The sequence below is a fragment of the Ambystoma mexicanum genome, chromosome 6p (genome assembly GCF_040938575.1).
Source record: "Ambystoma mexicanum isolate Mex_15411 chromosome 6p, UKY_AmexF1_1, whole genome shotgun sequence".
In the NCBI taxonomy this organism is placed as follows: domain Eukaryota; kingdom Metazoa; phylum Chordata; class Amphibia; order Caudata; family Ambystomatidae; genus Ambystoma; species Ambystoma mexicanum.
Window position 1 is genome coordinate 748,383,509 of NC_090935.1, and position 23,858 is coordinate 748,407,366.

Below are 23,858 nucleotides of genomic sequence, written 5' to 3' on the forward strand. Positions count from 1 at the left end.
AGGCTGGATGAGCCCATTAGTAAGATGAGAATCCAGGTAGGTGCGTAGGACCTTCTTTTCTGTGATGGATAAAGAAAACATGCGGCCGAATGGCACCAATGCATCTGGTACCAACTCTATGGCACAATCCTCCGGACGATGTGGGGGTAATTCCAAAACTGGATTGTTGCTAAAGACTTCCCGGAAATCAGCCAACTCCGTGGGTATACTACAAATGTCACATACTTCTTTGCGTTCGGAAGTCAAAATCTGCACTGTCTCTTTTGCAATACGCGACAAACAACTTTGTCTACAGTATTCCGACTCAAAGGCCATGGTGTTCCGGGTCCAATCGATGGCTGGATTGTGTTTCCTAAGCCAGGGGATACCCAGGATGATGGGGAAATGGGCGGCCCGAATGAGATCGAACTGTAATTGTTCCATGTGTTGAAGTATAAGTACCTTGAGAAGTTCAGTAGAGTGGGTTATGGGACCTGAAGACAAGGGTGATCCGTCCACACTTTCCACTTTTTGTATGTCTTCACGTTTCTGTAGGGTGAGTCCTTGTTGGTGTGCCCACTGGGTGTCCATAAACATGCCTGCGGCACCGCTATCCAAAAGGGCCATGGTATGAAGTACTGAGGTGGGAGTTTCCAGTCGGATGGCCACTACCATGAGACGCGAGTCCATGGTGTCTGGGGGTGAAGAGATGGTTACCGTGACATAGGGACTTGGGGTTAGACCTCGGAGACTCGTCCCCATTAGTTCCGAGGTAGGTCGTTTCCCGTCTTCCTAGGGGGTACATCCGGACAGCTACGAAGCAGGTGAGTATTTGAACCACAATACATACAGAGGCCCGACTCTCTTCGTCTTCTTCTCTCATCTGAAGTTAAGGGCGCTCGAGCCGCCCCTATCTGCATTGGTTCTTCCCTTTGACTTCGGGATGGCAACAGAGGCAGGGAGGAGGCACCAGGAGTGTGGGGCACGGGAGGCTTATGCTTTCTTCGTTCTACCCTTCGTTCATTCAGCCGGTAATCCATCTGGAGCACAAGAGACATCAGATCCGACAGGGTGGTAGGTCGGGCTATGCGGGCTAGTTCGTCCTTGATCTCCTCCTTGAGACCACGACGAAATATGGTATATTGAGCCCGTTCTGGCCAACCTGCTTCAGTAGCAAGTCTCTTGAAAGTTGAAATGTACGTAAGTAGATCACTAGAGCCTTGTTGAACGTCTAGGAGTTCTTCTGCTGCTACATGCGTGATCTCGGTCTGCTCAAAGGTTTGTCTAAGCCGATTCAAGAAAGCCCCATAATCATGGGTGACGGGATCATTGTTTAAGACTTGCGGTGTTGCCCAGGCTAGGGCATTTCCAGTCATGTTGGATACCATAAATCCGACTTTGGTATGATCTGAAGAAAAGGTCTGGGGGCGGAATGCAAAATAAATGGAGCATGCTTCCATAAATTCTTTTAACTTCTTGGGGTTCCCGTCAAATTTGCCTGAAGACAAGATCATAGGGGATAAGTCTATCTCACGCGTCTCTCGTGTAGCGATCATCTGTCTTAAGGCAGTGTTGTCAGCTTTAACATTCTGCAGTTCAACATTCATAGCCTGAACCGCATTAAGGAGTTCTTGGATCTGTTCGGAAGTGGCCATTGCTACACTATGGCGTTGCAAACTATCAAGCTCGGGCTGTAATGGTTCCAATTCCTGATCCCCCTGCTCCCAATTCTCCTCCTCACCTGGTTTGAATTCTGGTTTTTCTCCGAACCTCTTCCGCCACAATGTTTTCTCTTTGCTGTGCAGATAAGGCCGGCCGCGAGAGGAAGCCACCCTGAACCCGTTAGTAGGAGGTCCAGGAGGGGCACTCCTTCCGCAGCAGGCCGGTCCGGGGAAAAAGCCTTACGGCATAAAAAAACCCTGCCTTGATGGATGGTGGAGGAGAACCGCAGGAATTTGAGGGTTCCGGTGGAGGAGTTCCTTGGTCGTTCCAGCGGACGTGCACTGGGCGGTAGAAGGTACGTTGAAGGCATACAGTAAACAACTGCGGAGATAAGACGGGGAAGTAGACAGAAGAAGAGAGAGGAGCGCTAGATCAGCAATAGCAAGGCGGAAAGCAGGAAGGGGGGAAGGAAAGCGAGAGCTAGAGGAAAACAGCGTGTTAACCCGAAAGCCTAAACGCGAAGGGTTGCAACGCGTCGGCTTCCGGGTTGAACGCAAAGAAATAGACTTGCGACGGCGTATCCCGAAAAAACTAGACCGTCACAATACGGTGGATGGGAACGTGCCGGCAATATCAATGGCGGCTCATACGCCAACGGGGCCACAACCGCCAGCTTCCTCGGTTCGTGACAAACGTCCCTTTAACAAATTTCTTTCTTTGATTATTAATATATGCAATTAACCATCCTATGTGGGTAATTGGGCCCTATGCTATGAGGAGGATGTTTACAATAGAGTATGGATTATGATATAAAGGTATAAAACAGAACAAACATTTTTTATTTACTATTTTATCTATAGGTGTTTGAGGCTATTGGGAGCAGAATATTTTGGTTTGAGGATATTGGAAGCTACAATTCAATTGGATTCAGAGAAGTCCATTGCATTTCAGGACTGATTTTTGGCTCCTGCAACATGCTGGTAGGTCGTAGCTTTCGCATATCCAGATGTTATATCAGTAATTTAAAGAGCTTTTGAATACATTTTAGGGTTTCTCTTAATGATGATCAAACTAAAAGTTTGAAGACCAATTCCAAAGTCGATCTTTCTTCTACAACGGGGAATGTAATGAAATGAAATAAATTGCTGGTAAGCCCCGGTCAAATGTAGTTTTGCTTTGAGTCAGATTCGGATATCCTTAATCCAGTCTTGAATACACGTTTGAATAAGTGGATGATTTTATCATATGGAAAATACCGAATTATTTGTATTCTTAGTCATACAATTAGGAGAAATATAGCACGCATGTAGGGGTTTGAATAGGAAAACACAATTACTTGATCTGGTATTTGATGGAATGGCTTCACATTTTGCTGTAACAAAGGGTGAACTACACTATCTTCCATAGTAAATTATTTTCTGAGGCGTCTGTCCTAGATAAATAATAATAGAGATGGATGTAATATGCTTACATGTGTTTTCTTTACCAATTGCTATTTTTCTCATTTTCTTTTTTTCCACCACTCCGAACTTACCTCTTCATCTTGACCCTATGTTGTGACACAATACGGTATGATCTTCATTTTTAATTTTGGTAATACTAATGCATTTCTGTTACTATGCATATATTATACACTGAATACATTTTCTTTAATTTGTAATTATCAATTGTATGTTTGTGTTTCTTTATATTGATATTGCACACTCATATGTATGGACAAACTCACAATACTGCCTTGAAGACGACCAGCGGTTGAAACACGTATCGGCTGTCCATGATACAAGAAACTAAAGAGTCTTTGTGACATCGGAACGTTTTGGAGTTAATATTCAGGCGCTACAACACCGTTATTTGGACTTTGTATGATATTTGGGTCTGAGCGCGGGGCATCAACTCCTTTTTTCTGTTTGACATCTACCATTTACAGAACCTTGTGGGAAGCTCTGTGGGAGTGAAATTACCCGCAGCCACCCTCCTTTCTCTCTTTTTTTCACTTTTTCAACAACAAGAGCAGATAATTCGAGAGTGGTTACTAGCGCACAGTTTATATATGATCCCACACTCTATATTTACAGTATATGTGTAACAAAGTCACTTGATTTTCATATATGTTTACAAGAAAGTACTATCATGCTCGATATAGTAAAAAATGCCTTTATCAAGCCTGTTTAGGTTACAATCTACATATTCTTCAAGGTACAGACAAATCATCATACATATTACGGAGGATTAAGGATTGATTTGTTAACTCATCACTATTAAGTAGCATTTGATTTGGTATGAGTTTGCACACAATGAAGTCACCCTGCTGGTGCAATCATGTCACAGTGTACCGTCGACAGGCTAAATGCATTCTAGCTCATATTGAATCTCCAAAGAAGACAATAGCAAAAGATCCATGACTACGTTAATAGTGTATCTTTCTTAATACATGGAGGCTTTTAACAAAATAGATCACACAGTGAATTCAGCCACATAACAATAATATCTATTAAGAAGTTGTGAAAAAATGAATTGCAAAGAATTTATAATCCAAGATGTTGTAATGGAATGTTTATACGATGCAGTACAAGTCCAAATATGGATATTATTCAGATAATACTATTATTTTCTGAGTAAGAAATATGTTTCAGCCAATCACAAAAGTGCACACCACTTATACTTACACAAATATAATCACGATGTGGCACGCATGCAAGTATGAATTCTGGAGGTAGTCCTCAAAAATGAAAGAGGGGGAAATCATGAAAAATGGTTATCCCAAAGGGAGGCGTTTTCAATCGGTTTATTTTTTTATGTAAATCTCAGACCTAACTTATTTTTTTATGTAAATCTCAGACCTAACTCGAAAGAAGAAGAGCACTGTAAGGGTCTGGGTAGCCAGCATTTGGACTGGCACCTTTTAAGTAAGTCCTTTGTCAGGTGTTGTTGAAAGAGCCATGTTTTGAGAGATTTTCAAACTTGGAGAATTGTGAGGGCATTCCGAGCTGACACAGGGATAGAGTTCCAGAGTGTGGGTGCATGACAAGAGAAGGATTGTTTGCAAGTCCTCTCTTTGCAGACAAGTTGTGATTCAAGCTGGTTGGGCAATTTGCTGAGGAGCATGTGCCACCAGATATGTGGAGCTTATCTGCCAAATACGCTTTTATGCTACTTGTGACTGCTTTGTATATGCTTTGTATATGATACATGCAGTCCTTAACATCATTTTCATCAACATCAATAACTTTAATCGGCCGTCATATATAGTATATAGCTAATATATCCCCACAGCTCATATTTCATCCCTTTTTACCACAACTCATTTCCCCATTGGTGGGTCCACAGGAATCATATCAATTTAAGCAATAAAACTTAGTTTGAGCAGGTCCCCTGTCAGGGACGTCACTTAGGGGTCAACAGTGGTCGCACATGCAACCCCTGAGGTCTTCCTGGCTACCCCTGCGGTCTCCCTTGCTACCCCTAAAATAAAGTGAAAACATTTTTTTTTAATTGAGGCTCCTGGGCTGTGGCCAGCAGCATGTGGCTCTGTGTTTCTTGAGTGGCTCATTTTCTGGTAGCTATAGCCTGTAAGATAACTCAGTAGGTTGAGCGCTTGCTGCTGCAATGTGCATGTGCTCTGCAGGTTGCAGGTTCGACTCCCAGCAAGGTCAACTTGGCCTTTCAACTTGCTGAGGTTGATAAATGAGTACCAACACAGGTTGGGTGATATTGTATGTATATTTGGTCTATATGAAGTGCTTACGCTTAAGTGCAATATAATAACACATCATTATCGTTTGGCCTTGGACGTCTGCTTGCATTGACAGTAATTTGGTAAATGGGCCTATACACGCTGATATTAACGATACATATGGTGAACCATTCTTGTAGGAAATGTACATAACTTTACCGTGATATCGTAACTATATTTTTCGTAGTGTACTTAGAAACAATGCTACATGATGCCACCTCCTATTTTGTCAAGGGTGAAAGGTAGTGTTCCATCACTCCCTGTGATGTGACTTTGGGGTGGGGTCAAATGACATCACTTCCAGTGATGTCATCAGAGGTCAAGTGCCGTGTGATGTCACTTCTGCTAACCCTGGCATTTTGGTGAAATGACGTCCCTGTCCCTTGTTAATTACCATCTAGCGGTCCGTATTCATTGCACATTTCTATAGTTTGGGCCATAATATGGAATGCCCTCCCACCCAGTCATGGTCTGGTGATTGTTCATGGGGCAGTAATATGAATCTCCCAGAACAACAGATGCTTATCTTCTCTGCTGTGGTGTGGGCTCTGCAGCGATGGCTCGCTGGCCTTGTTCCTAATGGCATTGCATTAGGACCAGATAATTTGGGGAGGTTTGGTTCACTTTGTCGGAGGCAAACAGAATTACCTGGGATAAAAGCTCTGATTTTTATCACACTGCTCAAAGGGGGCTGTTATCTCATAACCATACTCAGAATCCCATTAGCAACCCACAGTTCCCAAAATTCGATTTGCATTGTGTCAGCCATGCTTTCCGCCGGCAATGGAGTCTTGTGCATCTTGCAATGTCCTCACGGATAACGTAGGTGCAGCCTCGTACTGTCCGAAGCCAGTGCATACATTAGTGCAAAAGGGCTTGTCTGGGTTTGGGGTGGTTTTGGGGACCCTTGGGGACCTTTTACAAGTATAAATCTCCACCATACATCCCCAGGTGTGTTTCTGTTTCTCCAACTCTGCCTAGGTTGTAGGCTTGGTTTGACTGCTCCGTTGTAATCGTCAGAGTGCCAATTGGGGTCTGTTTGTTCATCCCAGCTAGTGGTCTTGCCAGCCGCAAAACTGCTACTTGGCACACAGTCTGCTAGCCTGATTGGCTTCCCGGGGGGAGGGATGCGGGGGGGAGGGAACTACTCTATATTTCAGCGTGTTTGGTTCAGGGAGAACAGGGCCTACATAGGTTGTTGCCTGGCTCCCTTTTTCAAACCCAATCTTCTCCCAAGTTTCCCGGGCTAGTTTTAGTGTGCACTAGATTTATGCCAACAATATTATCACTAGGTAGCTGATCAGGTGGTATTACATTCCCTGTGGAACCCTTTTTGAAAATGAATGGGGTCTGCTGTTATTCCTCCCCTTCCACATGCTTCTAGGACAAGGAAAAATATATATATATTTTTTTTTATTCTGCCAATTCTGTCAGGACTTAACTGCATTGGCATCCATTGGTAACTGTTCCCCCCGCCATATCTTTTTCAGGAGAAGATGTTCTGTATTAGCTTTGATCAGCCTGTGGGCAGGGAAATGCAGACGGGCCATTGAACTGCAGAGTGACCATCTTGGAGCACCCAGACTGCCCGTTCTTACTTAAGTCTGGATCAATGATGGGTGTACTAACGCCCAACTCTCTTACATTAATACTACAATAATTTTGTCCACCATCCCCATCACCATTTTCCCTTGGGAGATTAGATGTTCGTACTAGGGAGGGGGCCAAGCATCCCAAACATCCCAATAGGCTGCCCTGCATAGTTGCATTCTAGATAATATTGTAGTTTCTTCAATTACATTTTTGCATGGCATTATTGCATTATTGCTAACCAGCCATGCCCACCCCCCTGCAATCCTTCAGTTTGTGTCATGTTCAAACAGATCGAGGCTGGCAAGTCTAAGCAAGCCAGCTCGAGCATTGTTTCTTCCGCGCCTTTATTTATATGAGTAGGGGGAGTTGTCCTAATGTTACGGTGATGGAATTGAAGGAGGGCAGAGCGTCGGGTATAAGTTATTCGGCATCAGATGGGGAACAAGTAATACGATTGTCCAGAGCCTTGCCCGGATTGATGAGAACTTTGTCTGAAGTAACCTGGGATTCATCTAGAGCTGCAGGGTTGATTCCAGGGATGGTAGTTGCTGCTGTTACTTTTTCCCTGAAACGACTTTATACCAGGGCATGGGACTGCTGTGGGTGAACTGTCCCCAACCGTGTTCACTGTGTTTGGATCATCCTTGGTACCCTCCTTATTGGCTACCTAGTTCTGCATGTCCCAAGCGCGGGGCAGTTGGATTGTTCCTAGAAAGCAATGACTTCTCTTATCAGGACATTGGCATCCCCCGCTAGTAATGAATGGTTGTCATGTATTTGCTTACCCACGAATGTTCTAGCTGAGACTTTTCACTTTACCAGTAAAATATTCTGCTTGTGTTTAGGTTGCAGGACGGGTGAGGTGTGAAGTACCATGGTGTGCTGTTGAGCAACGGAGATAGCAGGATTGGTGCAAGGACTCTCGTCGATTATTGGGGATGCCTCACTTTCAGGTTCGCGGTCGAGGGGTGGAATATTGCAGGAAAACTGCAGTGATGTCTCTTTCATCATCCTAACAACCCCCTGTAGTCAGACCGACCCGCCCCAGTCCAGCCTCTCAACTTGTGCAGCCTGTTGCTTCTCTTTGCTTCTTCTTGGGAAATCCATCTACTCCGTCATTGGGCCAGAGACAGCCTCAACCCCTGCAATCGCTGAACACCCTGCGGGATGCCAAACACCCACCAGCGCCCTGTCCCCCGCAGGCTTCACCCTGCAGGGGTGGGCCGGGCTAGTTATGCAGCAGGGTGCGTGGCCAAGAAACAGCTTCCAGTCGGAACACCTGCGGGGCTCCTGTCATCCAGCAGCTGTAACGGGTGTGGGACACCAAACACCCACCCGCGCCCTTTCCCCCGCAGTCTTGAACAGTATCCTGGTTTGGAGTGGAAGCCAATGTAGTTTGCATAGGATGGAGTGATCTTGTCAAGTTTCTGTGTTCCCATAATAAGACATTCTGCAGCATGGCGGACTGCTTTTAGGGGAGCCAAGTGAAAATCTGGGAGCCCTGTCAGCAGAGCACTTCCCCCATCGATGTGCGAGACCACTACAGCCTGCACTACTGTCCGGAAGCCTTGTATTAGGATGAAAGGTTTGCTTTTTCCAAGGGTAGAGATTCTGAGTAAGGCTATTTGGGCCTTCTTGGCTATGTGTTTCTGGAAGGACAGACTTCTGTCAATGGTGACGCCTAAGGATTTTGCTATATGGCACATATCATTGAGCCATTGTTTGACAAGTTGTTTTTAGTGGGCAGACTGATGAGGATGAATTCAGTCTTGGATGGGTTTAGGCGGTCAACATCCAGGTCTGGGTGAATGCTAGGTTATCACAGAGATTAATTATGTGCTGCTTGCTATTTACTCTCCTCTACAACAGAGTATCAGCCACGTATTGGTGGATGAATATATTTGGATCTTTGGGGAGAGTGCTCAGAGGCTCCGTGTAAAGGTTAAAAGGGATTGGTGAGAGAATGGAGTGGTGGGGGACTCTGCAGGAGACCTGCAGTCAGTTACAGCAAAACATGTTCATCTGGACAGCCTGGTGTCTGCCTTATAGGTAGGAGGTAAACCATTTCAAGACAGTGCCAGAGAATCCCATCCTAATAAGAAACAAAATGGGGGGCTCCGACCACATATCTAATGTTATATACTTTCTATTAAAATAAAGTATTTACTGTGTTATATCATTTGCAAATAGATGCTTCAGAAGTAAGCTAAGTATCCAGTAATAGGGTTATTTTACTCTGGAAATAAATTCCATACACACGTCTTGAGACACCAATTTTGTGCTCAGTAAAATCCTGTCAGCAAAGAGGGAGAAAAGAATGTGATGATCAAAAGAGTCAAATGCAGCTGAGAGGTCAAAGAGGAGAGAAAGTATGAGTTGCTCTTATCCATGATTTGGAGGCATCATCCACAACCTGGAGGTTGGCTGTCTCGATGCTACACTTGAGGCGTAATATTGACTGAGAGTTATTCAGGAGGGTAATTGATCAATTCTGGTGAGTTGTTGTGAAGCAACTACTTTTCCAGGATTTTGCCAATACATGGGAGGTTCGTAATGGGCCTGTAGTTGGCTAGGTCAGCTTGATCTTGGGTTCAAAAGAGGTTGTATGAGACCAGTTTTACAGGTGCAAAGGAATTACCCTGTGAAGAAGGCATTGATGATGCTGAGGGGCGCATTGAGCATTGGTCCAGTCAATTGTTTAATGATGGAGGCCGGGATTATATTGTCAGAGTAAGAAAAGGAGGGAATTGGGTCCAGTGGGGCAGTGCGTGTCCCGTGGTGCAGGGGATGCAAATGTGTGAGAAGTTGATTCAGTTGTCTCTCAGATTTTGTCCATTTTTTCAATAAAAAATGTGTTGCTGTTAACTCGGGCCGGGTGAGCATTTGGTACAATGCTTTACTACTTCAAAGATGGCTTTGCTCCTATTAGATGCTGCCGCAATGGTGGTGGAGTAGTAAGCATGTTTTGGCCTCAGTAATCAGAATATTATGGTTTGTGCAGTGAGAATGGAAGTTGGTGTTGGCTCCCGGCTTATGGTTTTTGAATCACCATTTTTCTAAGGCTCTGATTGAGCATTTAAAGCTAGCTCTGGGGTGTACCATGGGGAAGATGGTTTGGTCTTAGCCCTGTTGAATTTTGGTAGGGCACGACTGTCCACCAGTTTCATCACAGAGTTCCTGAATAATTCCAGGAAGCCCAACATATCACCTCAAGGTCTAATAGCCCAAGACAAGTGGGATAGGGTCGGCACAGGTGATGCAGGGGGATGATGTAGAGAAGTCTACGGTGTTGCCTTTATTGTATGTGGGGGAGAGCACAATATGCTTAAGGTCCATGGAAGTGGTCAGTTTGAAAAGCGTGCTTCGAGTGTGATTGTTAGCCTGGGACTCTGACACTTTAGAATTACTGAGAAAGTCATCATTACAACGTGCTAATTAGACCAAGGAGAGTAAGTTGGAGATATCTGCAATGAAAAAGTCACTCCTGTGAGGTGATCTGTAGATGAAGTGGAAAGTGATGTATTCCTGGTGTGATAGAGGTAGCTGGCAGGCGAGTGATTCAAATGAGATTGTTCTGGGAGAGGGGATGATGGAGCATGGCCAATCACTCCTGTGAATGATTGCCACGGTGCCTCTTGCCCTGACCAGCAGCTTACTAAATGCTGTCTGCCTGGAGCTGGCCTAGAATCCTTAAGTAGTGGTATGGAAGGTACGGAAACTGGTGGTGGGTGGAGCAAGATTTCCTTAATACCTTGACTCCTAAGGGTCTGAATGACTTGTATGAATTCCTGCATTTTCAGTAAATCAAACTTTTGTACTCATCAAATTGAGTAACATCTTCACTTTTGTGAATGGCTGATACATCTGCCTTGTATTATTACTGTACTTACACACTAATATTATTATCTGAATAATGATTATCTGAATAATATTCATATTTGGAAATGTACTGCCTAGTATACAAATTCCATTACAGCAATAAGCACTACTTGGACTATGATTTGTGTGCTATTCATTTGTTAACAGCTTTTATACAGATTAAAGTAATTCATTAATAAACTCTGTCCCTTATAGGTTGAAATATTGCCTGAGTTTGCATGAGATTTTGGAGATATAATCACATAAAACAAAAGTATTTCTATTTGGTGGACTAAACTAGGCTATTATCAAGATGACTATTAACTATGGGAAAGGTCTTGCACCCCATTATCCTTTCTTTCCAAGGAGGTGGAATTTCTCACCCTTTTGATAATAGATGATTATGTACAGTTGTTGAAAGTGAGAGTCCCCCCAAAAAGCAAGAAAACACTCCCCAATGAGAGTCAATAATGGACACATCCCAGGAGGGAATGAGACGAAGACCAAGTACGGGTGAAGGTAAAAGGTAAGATTATCTAAAAACCAAAATAGTGCAAGCAGAGAACTCTGCAAACTCCGAGAGCGCTCTGCCAAAAATCAGAAAATGTTCACATTTTGTTACAAAACCATTTCACCTATGATGCGGGAGCTAGGGATTACATGAATCGAGCTTGGGCAGAAGGGAAAAAGCAGTATACTCTCCATATGGTTGAAGCTCCAGGATTGGTGAGGCTCCACACGGTGCCATGGCAAGGCTTGGAGGTCAGCTGGGCTCATCGGGGTGGAGTGTCGGATGAGGAGATGTTTGAATAGATACATCTTGGCTGCACTGACATTTGCCCTTTTGGCCACACATACTCAATCAGTATCCATTATAATTCATAATGACCTGTAAATCCTACAAGTTGTTAATCTAACATCACAAGAGAAATAGCACATAACACTGGGTGCTCTTATCTGATCATCATAAAAACAGTATACAAAAGGGGCTGCTTCATGTGTTCAGGTACTCTACTAGGGGGCCCATGTCAGGGATGCCTCTATCATTCTACTCTGTTCGATCCAGTGGGGGACATCTTTATAGTATGTTAGTACAAGAGTAAATATACTGCCACCATGGTCAGTCGGGTTTGGGGTGAGCTTGGGTACTATCTGGTCAGAGGGCACATAGCATCAAAAAGGCAGTGAAATGAGAGGCTTGTTGCCTATATTTCTTTTAACCAAGGTCTCGGGATGTGAAACAAGTTTTATGGTGTTATTGTGGGTGTAGGGGTTTAGGGGAGTGTGGATGCCTGGTGCAGGTTTAGTGGAGGGGTGAGAGGTTACAATTACAGCATCAAATGGTCAATGAAATAAGGGCCTTTAGTTGTCAGCCCGACCTGAGGAGGGAGGAAGGTGGGGGCTGCGTGCGTGGTGCTGAGGAGAATGGAGAGAGGGCCCTGTTGCTTCTAGCTTGTCTACTTTCCAGAGTACATACACATCATTTAGAATGCGGGGTAGGATTAAGCCAGTGTAGTTACAGGTACATCAAACAGTATGCAAGCTTATGAACATTATATAGGTTATACATTTACGTTTATCACGGTTACCATGTTACAAAGTAACTTCTATCAACAACAATCTTGTTACTTTACCATCTTACATTATATACATTTGGATCAGTATGCAAGTTGATCATTTTTGTGAACACACGTATATTTGAAAAGCCAGTGAATATTTTTTTGAGGTGTGTGCCTTGTATTACATCAAACGAATAGATCAACATGTCATGCAAAGAAAACAAGATTTGTTCAACAGTATGGAGCTTGGACCTGTGACCAATAGCTTCATGTGCACTGAACATAGGTGAGGATCTTATTGTTTCATTTTCTGGGTTTAGCCCTTTTGCACATTTATATGAGAGGATTTATAACCTTCACAGAGGGGTTAGCAGCATGAGTGAATGGCACACAGGCATAAAATCTATATCTGTTACTTCAAAAGGAGAACAAGGTTGGGGGAATATCCTCAGTGTATGTCATAAATGTGGGGTCTGCAAGGGGATGGGGCATGTTTGTGCAGATTAATGGTTTTCTTTAAATCCAAACCCTTACTCGGTCATTCACAGGTCAGTGATGGACTGCGGAAGGTGAAAGATACAGTGTTTGTCATGTAGCTTGTTCGCGCCAGTCTCCCGTGGGAACAGACCCTCGACAGGGACGCAGAGGAGAGGAGGGTGAGGGAGATGATAGGCTTGCTGTGCGTGCTTCTCGAGGGGAGAGCTGCAGCTAAGCCGGCACCCGTTATCTATGAGGTCTGTGGTACTATGTACAAATGGAGTCTGGTTGTAGCACACAATTGAGTCTTGTTGTAGCACAAAATGGAGTCTGGGATCAGCTTTATGGTCACTATGTGCATGCATATGGGTCGTCCCGCCGCCATCCCGCATCATAATCCGCATGTGGGGTTAGAATGGAGGGGAGAGGGTCTCAAAGGATCTTGCCCCCCATACATTCCCCTTTTCATTACTTAAGTAACAAATACTGAAATTCATCCAGCCTTTTACTCTCCTCTTCCTCAGCCACTGCCTCATCCAATGCAGGTGTTCCTTTCTGGGGCATCCATGACCTACACAATGCTCTGAGGCTCTCCCCCGCCCTGGCATACTCATCTGGTGTGCAAGTCATATAGATACATCCCCCAACTCCCTCCAAGTCCATCCATACCTTGTCATACCATGTTAGCTCATGGGGTTCCTTTATTGTGGTGTGGTATAACCTGTCTATAATGTACCCGTTGTATATGGCTGTCATTCTATATTTTTGTCCTGAGTCACCCCCTGTTTATACTTGGCCTCTTGTGTCATCTTCACCACTCTTTTTGCATTGCCCATTATCACCATCATCATTGCACTGTTAGGTACTGCGTTTGTGCAACACCTAAGTCCTAGTTGGCACACACAAAAAATTCAAAGAAGAAAAACAATGGCAGGTGTCAGCAGCTTGATGTTCATTCCCAGCCACGACGGTACCCATGAAAACATGTTGTCGAAACAGGTGCTTGGCTGTACCCCTCCTTCCTCTTTCATCCGCTCGCCAAGGTTATGCATGGCTGCTATTACATGGGACAGAGTTTCATTGTTCACGTCTGCAGAAGGTATAAAAGTGCAACAAGCACTCCCGATTTTTTGGCAAACACCTCCATCCATGGCTGTCAACAGGTCTAGGACATACCTGTTCTGCATTGTCATCAACCAAATGGCCCTGAGCTCCACCTTGATTACATTAAATCCTTTGTCTGTGTCATTTGTCAGTTGGATCAGTTCCCAGTGAGTGATTTAGAGCCATTTTGCATTGGCCCACGCTTGGATGCTGGGAATGAGGGCCGCAAAAAATGTCTCAACGGAAATAACCAGCCCAAATCGATCACGAATCTGCGCCAAGAGTTTGAAGATGTAGTTTGAGGATCTCTTTTTTCATGAGACTGTGTTCCGCATGCTTTCTTCGGATATGGCATACGTGGGAGCTTCTTTTGTTGGTTACAGGGGTTGTCGATTGTTGGCGGGCGACAGTTGTTTTTCCCCTTGGATATGGCTTTCGGGTATCACCATCAGAGCGGAATGCAGCGTTGCCAGGGAGACCGTGCCCCTCCATTACTGTGGAAAGTGCAGGTATGCCTGTTTGCCGCAAACCCAGTATGTGTCCATTAAGGCGGCAGTTCCTTTTTTCATGTCTGGAATGATGAGTGTTTTGTTACAGTTCTTGTTTATGCCCATATTTACTTTTCCCTCTCCAAGAAACAAAGTTCATAATGTGTCTCTTTCTGCAGCTTCAATGGTTTTTCAAGGGCCGTTACCCACGTTAGTTTTAAGATGTGTTGATTCCATATTGGGGCGCATGTTAGTTGGATCCATTGTAACTTCTCTTCCACCAGCCCTCGTAGTGCCTCTGCTCTGCATGCTATCTGTTCATTTTGTCTTTTTTTGTCCACACGTAATGTTCCTTTTATCACTAAAAAGGTTCTTTCAGACATATCACTCCTTTGGGTTTTGAATAACAAGTCTTTTCATTTTGCAGCATTTCAAAAGAGACGGTGTGCGCTTGAAAAGTGTTTTTATTCTGCCTAGTGAAGGAGACACTGTGCATTTGCAATAGATGACTCTTGCAGTAACAGTACTTTAGGAGTACCAGAGGCATGGGGTATCAGAGAGCACGCAGCTCTCATTTGTTGTTTGTTTTGCAGTGTTACTCATGTCTGCATACCATTTATTGGATTGGTGTGGGTGTTGTGGGTCCTCTATTGTATCTAATCCTAACCCGTGGTATTCATTATAGTTTCTCTGTCCCGCCCCCCCTTTTTCATCTCTTATTTTCTCCCATTTGCCCCCCCAGTTTTATTTTCAGCCTGCTGCATTAAGGGTACACTGCCTACCTCCCCCTTTTCCCACTCATTATATAGTGCCATGAATCTTTCGGCAGATTTTTCATCATCATTCACTATGCGTTTGGGCCTCTCGTATGGCTCAGTTGTGTCATACTCTGCTGTGTCAGGTTCGAGTGATACAGTTGTGTCAGGAAAATTATTTAACCAGGGAAGTTCAGAGGGGTCTGGGTTATTCATTGCAAGTATATTGAACTCTGAGTGAGTATATGGGGCAGTGGAGAGCACTGTTATTCTAGTCTTGGCCGTACTATTTGCATGATGTATATCATTCCTTTTCCTCCCATGTTCCCGGATCAGTTTCTCCCCGTCCCAGAACAAATGGGTCCCCTTCTGTACCATGCTTGTTCCATTTCCCCCCTGATTTATATCTATTGATATAAATGCAACTGTCCAATACACCACCAGTCCAAACAACATTGAAAATAATATTACTGCACATACAAACAAACCACATTCATAACTGTATTTTCTAAGTTTAAAATTTACATTTACATTACTATCTATTCTAACATTGTTGACATCGGGGACCCCCTCTGTTGCCATGGATGTTCCTGCATAATGATACATAAAGCGGGTTAAGCATTCACATCTATGTATATATTCTTACATTTTTTTTCATAAACAACATCTGTCTCATTATCTTATTTCTTGTTCAATTTGAATAGCATATACAGTAATTCTGGGGCCGATTCATGGAACAAATGTGCGCCGAAAATCCCAGCGCAAGCAAGCGCAAGGAGGCGCAAGCGTGAGAAAGCAAGCACACGCGTGCGATTCAAGGAAGGCGCTGTGCTACTTTCCCACTGGTTGTGCACCAAATCCGTGCATGGCGCACGCAGGCACACACGTCATCAAACAGCGTGCGCTTTGCGCACAGCAAAAGCGCACATAGCGCTGCGCACACAACAAAAGTGGGCGGAACAGTGGGCGTAACACGTGGAATGGGGAACAACGTGTGAAAAAGAAGGCGTAACTGGGGAAGTACTGCAGGGAACTACACGGAACGCCCACACGCACACAGGCATCACCGCGTCTGCCACACGAAGGCAGGTGGAAGCGTCCCAGCGCACAGCATAAAGTGCGCACAAACAACAAACACGTATATACAGCTATGATGAATGCCGCATTTGTCTCAGCACTGATCGTGGGACACCGCAGGAGGAGGAGAATAGCCAGGGCACGCATTTTTTCACCACGGACAAGCCTTTTTGGGATGCTTGATGACCAGGTCTATGACCTAACATCTCCCACCCTCTGCTCCCAAGCATTGATCCCCTTGAGAGAAGGTGCTCAATGTCCTGCATTTTTTGGCCACTGGATCTTTTCAGCAGACTACTGCCATAGTGGGTGGGGTCTCACAGGCCACGCATTCACGCTGCCTACACCAGGTATTGGCAATCATGACAGCGCGCCCCTCAGTCCGCAGGCACATATACATGCCCAGAACACCCGCAGAAAGGCAGGCCGTTGTCCAGGACTTTTACAGGGTGGAACACTTCCCCAAAGTGCTCGGTGCCATAGCAAACTACCCTGGCTCGACCCATGACAGTTTCATATACAGAATGTCCCCCCTGAGCAGGGCCCTGGAAGCTGGGCAGCATGGCGACACATGGCTCCTAGGTGAGTAAAAATGCCCGTGCACATGCATGCATGTCACACACACACACAAATACACAAACCCTAATAATCACAACCATTATCACCTCTCCAGGGGACAGTGCCTACCCTCTGAGCAACCACATGATGACGCCAATCCGGAACCCCACCACACCACCGCAGGTAAGATACAACGCGGCCCATATTGCAACCAGGGCCATGGTGGAGCGCACATTCGGAGTGCTCAAGTCACACTTCCACTCCCTTGACCGCTCTGGCGGGCAGCTACTCTATGCACCCCCAGTAGTGTGCAGGATCATTGTGGCAGCATGGTTCCTGCACAATGTTGCAACATGGCAGAGCGTACCGGTGGACATGGTGGTGCCCCCACATCCCCAACCACAGGCACAGGCGCTGCCCATGGAAGGGGATAGGGTACGTGGCGAGGAAGCCCGGTCGCAGCTTGTGGCCAGATTTTTCACCTAAACACCCAACCCTGCGGAGTGCACACAGGCGTGGCACATACCAGGTGACAATCGATGATGACAGAGATACAGTCAACTGTCACAACCTTACCACCCTGAGATTGTTGCCATGGAATTGCCATATTGTGTGCATCCCTAGCTACTTAAACACAAGCAATCCTGCATGACCAAAAGGCACACATGCAAGGTTGAATCACACAGACCTGCAAAACAGGCCCTGACTATCACTCGTATGTCACTCAAACCCTTCCAAACCACAACATGACATGGCAAGCAATAGCCATACACCAACACAGTACCAATAAGGTACACATTGCCATGTGAAAACTGTAAATGGGCATCAGACAATGATGCCTGACATTGAATCAGATGAAATGACTGACCAACAAACTCCCACCCAAAATAAGTCACAACCAAATGCATTCCAAAAGTCGTATTTGAAACATAACATAACAATGAATGCCTGTCCACATGCACAATGTGCAATGCATAATCAACACTGCAGCTACTGTGTGCCATGTCCACCTCCTGCAACACACTGCTCAGCGCACAGCACAGTGAACAGCCATTGTGTGTGATGCACACCCTGAGCATCACATCAAAGCGATAAACTACATGAAATAACAAAATTAGGCATGTACAGGATCCACAAATGGTCATAGAACATTCGCTGCAGGGATACAGTGGGCACCAGAAGGCACAAAGAGTGTACACGTGGACATGTAAGGGTGGTTGTACATGTAGTGATCATAGTGCGAGTGTGTGGGTCAGTAGGGACATGCACTCAAAATATGCATGTGAAATCAAGTGACCATCACTGTCCCCTACACATCACATGTGAACATTCACCATGTGTGTGCCCCAGCATGTCAAACCACAACTATCCCCTCACACCTGAAAGGTAAACACAACACATGAACAGGCATTGATGAGCAGAATACATCATGTACATAGTAAAGCACAATTACAATTTCAGGGTGCCATCACAGTGCAGGGCAAGGCAACTATCAACAACAAAACACCCCCCCTCCCACACAAATCACCACAACCCACTGAACAACTGCATCTGGGTTATTCATCCGACATCCTTGAATTCCACCTGGCCACAGGATCACCCTTCCCCTTTGTCACCATCCCCCACCTTGTGTGTAAAAAGTTGCCAGCACCCTCAGAGTCCAGCTAGATTTGCAAAAGCACAAAATCCAAGAGAACTCAAGGCAGGACAACACAGAAGCCAAGCAAATACCCTGCAGGCAGTAAAACAAACCAGAACAGCCTCCAGTAGATGATTTCAAGTAGCACTACGCCACAAAGGCCAAGTACTACCACAATGATGTTAACAACCAAGGTAGCACAGTAAAACAATGTCACAACAGGATCTGAACCATGTGTGGTACATAACATAGAATGATGCAACACAAACGGATGTCTACTGTCACAGATCCCGTGTACAGGCGCAGGAGTGGCACAAAACAACCACCCCCACCGTGGTCTGGGTGCCTGCAAGGTCTAACTCACACAGGCTTCTGAAACCCTGGTGGGGAAGGAGGGACAGGGATACGCAGTCGGCACAGGCATTGGCATACTGGATAACCAGAATGAGGGGCAGGAGAGGGGAGTAGGACTGACACAGGAAAGTAGGGAATGAACCAAAATGTAGTACACACATTAACACATACACAAATAGACCAAATTTGCTCACATGCACATAGCAGCAAATTACTCAAATGGAAGTCAAAGAGAAACTTATCTCTGGGGTGAGTGCTGGCCTCCTGCCTGCGCACTCTCCAGTCCGGTAACAGGAGCAGTTCAATGCTGCAAAGAGAGCCACAGTTAATAATCTGTGCATGCCCAAAACACACAAACACACCACCAAATATGCCCCAAAGTAACAAAATACTCTACAAACAGACATTCTTGTGTGGATGCTTCATACCCATACGTAACATTACCCCTGTGATGGTTCATACACAGTCAATACATTAAGTCAGGCACCGGTGGGTGCGTGGCAAATGGAACACCAATGTGTCACGGTTCACACAACATGCAATGTTCCCTGGGTAAGCAGACAGACGCATATAGCAAGGTCTGACTTCAGAACAAGTCCTGTACCACCATGACCAAAATAAAGTAGCCAGTGCATGTATCAAATTCTACTTAGAAATGAAATGCACTGCACCCAAGTCTGTCCCTTGCTGTCTGTCCCTGTGAGCTGCTTCATTCCATGTCTTGCAACGCTACATGGCTAATACAAGTCCCTCAATGGACCATGGTGGAACGGAGGGTATGTGCCACTACCCATGCAGGTGCCCCAGACAACTTTCCCATCAACTAGCCATCAGTCCACCAACACATCTGAGCTGTATTGTGCGCTTCAACACCAATATTTCTCCAAGCTCACCATCAGTGCTGCTACTAAGCATGCATGTTCAACTGGCCAGGTGGAAGGTTTGCTGTGCTGTGACCCCCTGTGCCGCTCACCTTGCCTGGAGTCCCTTGAAACACGTCATTGTTTATTGGATGTATGATCGCAATCCCTGTGCCTCTGCTTGCGTACACATGCACATGTCGGCACTACCAAACGTGTCCAGATTCCAGACATCCAATGGCCTATGTCTGCTGGCAAAGGTGGTCTTGCGGCTCATCTCTGTGCAGAAAGTCCATGAAACACATCATTAATGCTTAATATTCATCTGTGTGTGTCTCTTCAGGCATTACATGAGTGGACCATGTCAGAGACGTACATCAGAAATCACACCATCAGTCCGTCTTTCAGAGCAACAGTGTGGAACACACTATCTACGGCATGATTTTCAACAAGCACATATTCATTAAAGATAAGAAACATACTACACAATGCATAGCAATGAATGTACACATGAATCATTAAACACCCCATCTAGCAAAAGAAGAACAGTGGTCAATTACACCCCAATCATCCCCACTAGGGGTGTTAACACAAGTTCCACAGCAGCAGACATGCCACAGATATGACTGTCCATTGCCCTTGTGTAATAGGCTGTTACACCGAACCATCCTTGCGAGCCCATGGATAAGGGAAGCAGGAGTGGCATATGTGAGTCAAGAACCCCAAGCAGCAAACACATACACAAGACAAGCTTGAAGGGCCCAGCTGGAACAGACAGTGGATGCTTTAAAAAGCCACAAAGCACCACACCGTCACATGAAAGCATAATAGACTAGCAATTTGAAACTATATTAACTAATTACACTAACTATGAAAAACCTACTTTACCTATTTAAACTAAATATCAAACAGAAACTTAACCAACTAAACTAAAAGAAAAATCAAAAATGGCCACATACGACTCGGGGGGGTCACTCAGGAGGGGGGAGGTACAGGGTGCTGCTCAACACCCACATGCGATGATGCTGAGGAAAAAGAAAAACCTCCATGGGCTCAACGCCTGCACAGCCCGACCTATGTGGGATTGTCGTCCGAGTCTGGCTCTTCCTGGAAAGGAGGACAATGCACAGGAGCATGACCACGTCTAGCCGCAGCTTGCCCCTCGTCGGCAGAAGGTCTTCCGGACGGGTGAGCCTGGTTCTGTGTGGCGATGACACGTAGGTCTGCATGCAGAACCTCCCGTGATACACGTGCTTCCTCTTGCAAGGTAGCACATGTAACACGGAGTTCCTCCTGCAAGGCCTGGCTGGACAACCGCTGCACCTCCCAGCAAGCATGTAGCTCAGCCGAGATGGTACGCTCAAGCTGTGCAAACCTCTCCTCTGCCCGCTCCCTCTGGGACATCAGAAGGACACCCAGAGTGGATCGGAGGGAAGCATGCTCCTCCCTCAGGGCCTTCATGTGTGCCTCTGCGTGAGCAGCAATTGCTTGACGCACAGACGACATTTCAGCCTGGCATGCCCTGTCTGAGGCCGCCATGCCCAGCCTGAGCGAGCGGGCTGCGGACCGTGCCGCCTGCTGCTGGAGAAGCACCTGCCTAGCAGGGGGGAGCACATATTGGGCCACACGCTCCATGCTCTCAGCGATGTTCTCCATTGCTGCCCCCTGTCGTTCAGAATTTGCAGTCATGTCTTGCTCCCACTCAGTATACTGTGGTTGCGTGCTGCAACCACGTTGCTGGGCTTGACCCCTGTGGGATCCAAGGACCGTGTGTCCTTGTTCTGTTGGCACCGCTGTGGGATGTTTTTACCCATGCATACAAGCCCTACCATAAAACTGTGCAGTACTGGCATGGAAAACATCATGATGGCCAGAACTCCCCAGAGAGTGCACAGGGAAAACATGAAGAATAGGCTGCCACCCATTTTTGCCTATGTTGTGAGCACAGGAGGGCACTGCCTAAAACCACCATTGGGCTACACACACAGTAGCCTGAAACCATTGGGAATGGCAATGCTGATTGCCAAAAAAGCAACTCAGAACTGTGGGGAATTCATTTTCTTAATCCCAAAAATGGTTGCATTACCAGTACTCACCACTATCAGAAAGCCGGCGTTTTAAAACCACCAGACTTTTGTGTAAAACTGAACAAATGAAACAAAACCAGACCAAGGAAAGACTTGCTAAGAGGTGGATACAATGTAAAACTATATTCTGAAATGACTTGAAGGAAGTAATTATTTAATGTATAGGTAAAAATTGTCAGTTTGATTTGAATGTAGAAAACTGGGAACAAAAAGTGACATTTAGCTGAAACCTGGCTTAATGAAACTGAATTCTGCCTGACAACTACCCCTGACAGGAGTTGAAACTGGATCAACAGCCACTCTTCCCAGGCCTCGCTGCATCCTGCTGCCCCTTGCCAAAAGGAGTTCACCTCTCGGATTAGATTAGGGGTGGAGCACCTGGGAACTGGAAGGGACAGAACAATGCAACTTCCTTGACACAGGCAAATGTTATATTGGGGTGTCGTAAAATAGCTTCCTCTTGGGAGAAACTGGGGGGCAGCTGTTTTTCTGTGAACAAGCTGGCTTGGGGGAAGTGGATAAACCAGTTATTTCACCCTGTGATGTGGGAAGCCACACCCCTTTTTGACCAGGGCATAATTTTAAAAAAATAGATAACTCATAGTGCAGACTTGTCAGAATTATATAAGTAATATCATTATTTTTGTGATTTTGAACATTTTAAGAGGCGTTAGGACCCTGTGGTGTATTCTGGGGGGTTGCTAGCGGAAAATAGGGTCTTACTCCAAATGTCTGCATGTTAAAAATCTGACACTTCATCAATTAATGTCCATACTCCTTGCGCACATGTGTGTAATTTGGGTGAATGTCCGATATTGCAAAACCAGTTAAAAAGCGCAAAATGTTGTCATTTTTGAATGCAAGCCCCCAGGAAGATCAGAGGCGGACAAGCATGGACCATAAGGAATATATAATGTGCACATGTAATTTCAACAAATTGTATATCTGGGAAAGACCCATGAACAGATTTCATCATGATGACAGAATTGGGCCAATGACAAGTAGAGAGGGGCAGGCTTAGCTAGGCCCAGGCACACACCCATTTCCAAAACACATAAAAAGAGACTGCTGGGACAGGTAGAGCCATTCAATTCCATTTGCTGCAGAGCATGCTGACCAACGACTTCACATCCAGAGATCCAGACTTCAAATCCATCAATCTCCAAAGACCAGTACTTTACTTCAGAACTTAAAGCAAGGGCCTAAACCCACAAACTGAGAACTCTTCTCAGCAGGCCTCAGCATCCTTAAAATCATTTGCAAACTATTCCACAACCGGGTGAGCTGTTTGAATTCTTTGGCCAAGAACAATTGCCAGAGACCAGACCAGAGATCCAGAGTGACCCAGACCACTGTGAGCAGAACCAGAGAGCTGACCCAGATCACTGTGAAGTGCCGAGACCAGAACCGGAGTCCAGTCCAAAACCTGACCAGATCCTTGACGAGGCCTAGTTCAAATGTATATTGTGAGTACCTAGCAGAACTGTGCGGAACCAATCTCTTAGTTAAAATAATCTAATCCAAACTATTTTAACCTAAGTAGAACTGCCTCCTAGAAATCGTGTCATCTGTCATTTTTAAAGCTGCACAACTGTCACCTGTCAATTCTGCAGCTGCAAGCTGTCACCTGTCATTTTGAGTTTTACTTCAAATCCGAAAATCTACCTTTATTAAATTGTCCGTATGTCTTGAACCGTTTGGGCTAGGAACGAGATTTAACTTTCCTCTGAAAGTTTAGAATCTAAGCTTTCCCACAAGCCTAGAATCGACTTCCTACTCCTTATATTTCTTTACCTGTAAAAAGATAGCAGCATTTTGCTTTCCTTTGCTAAAAATTGGTTTGCCTCTTAATAACCATCCCTGAATCATTGCTAAAGTGAGCCTGAGCTCATCCCAAGTATCTCTCACTCACCCTGAACCTCCTAAAGGGAATTAAAAGCATTTCAGCATATTTCTCACTTCACTGCTACCACATTCAAAGCAATTGGGCCTGTGTTTTAAAACTCATACCTGTTTTCTCTAAGCTTGATGGGGTGGGAATTGAATTTTGTATTGTATTTAATTGCATTCCTGAG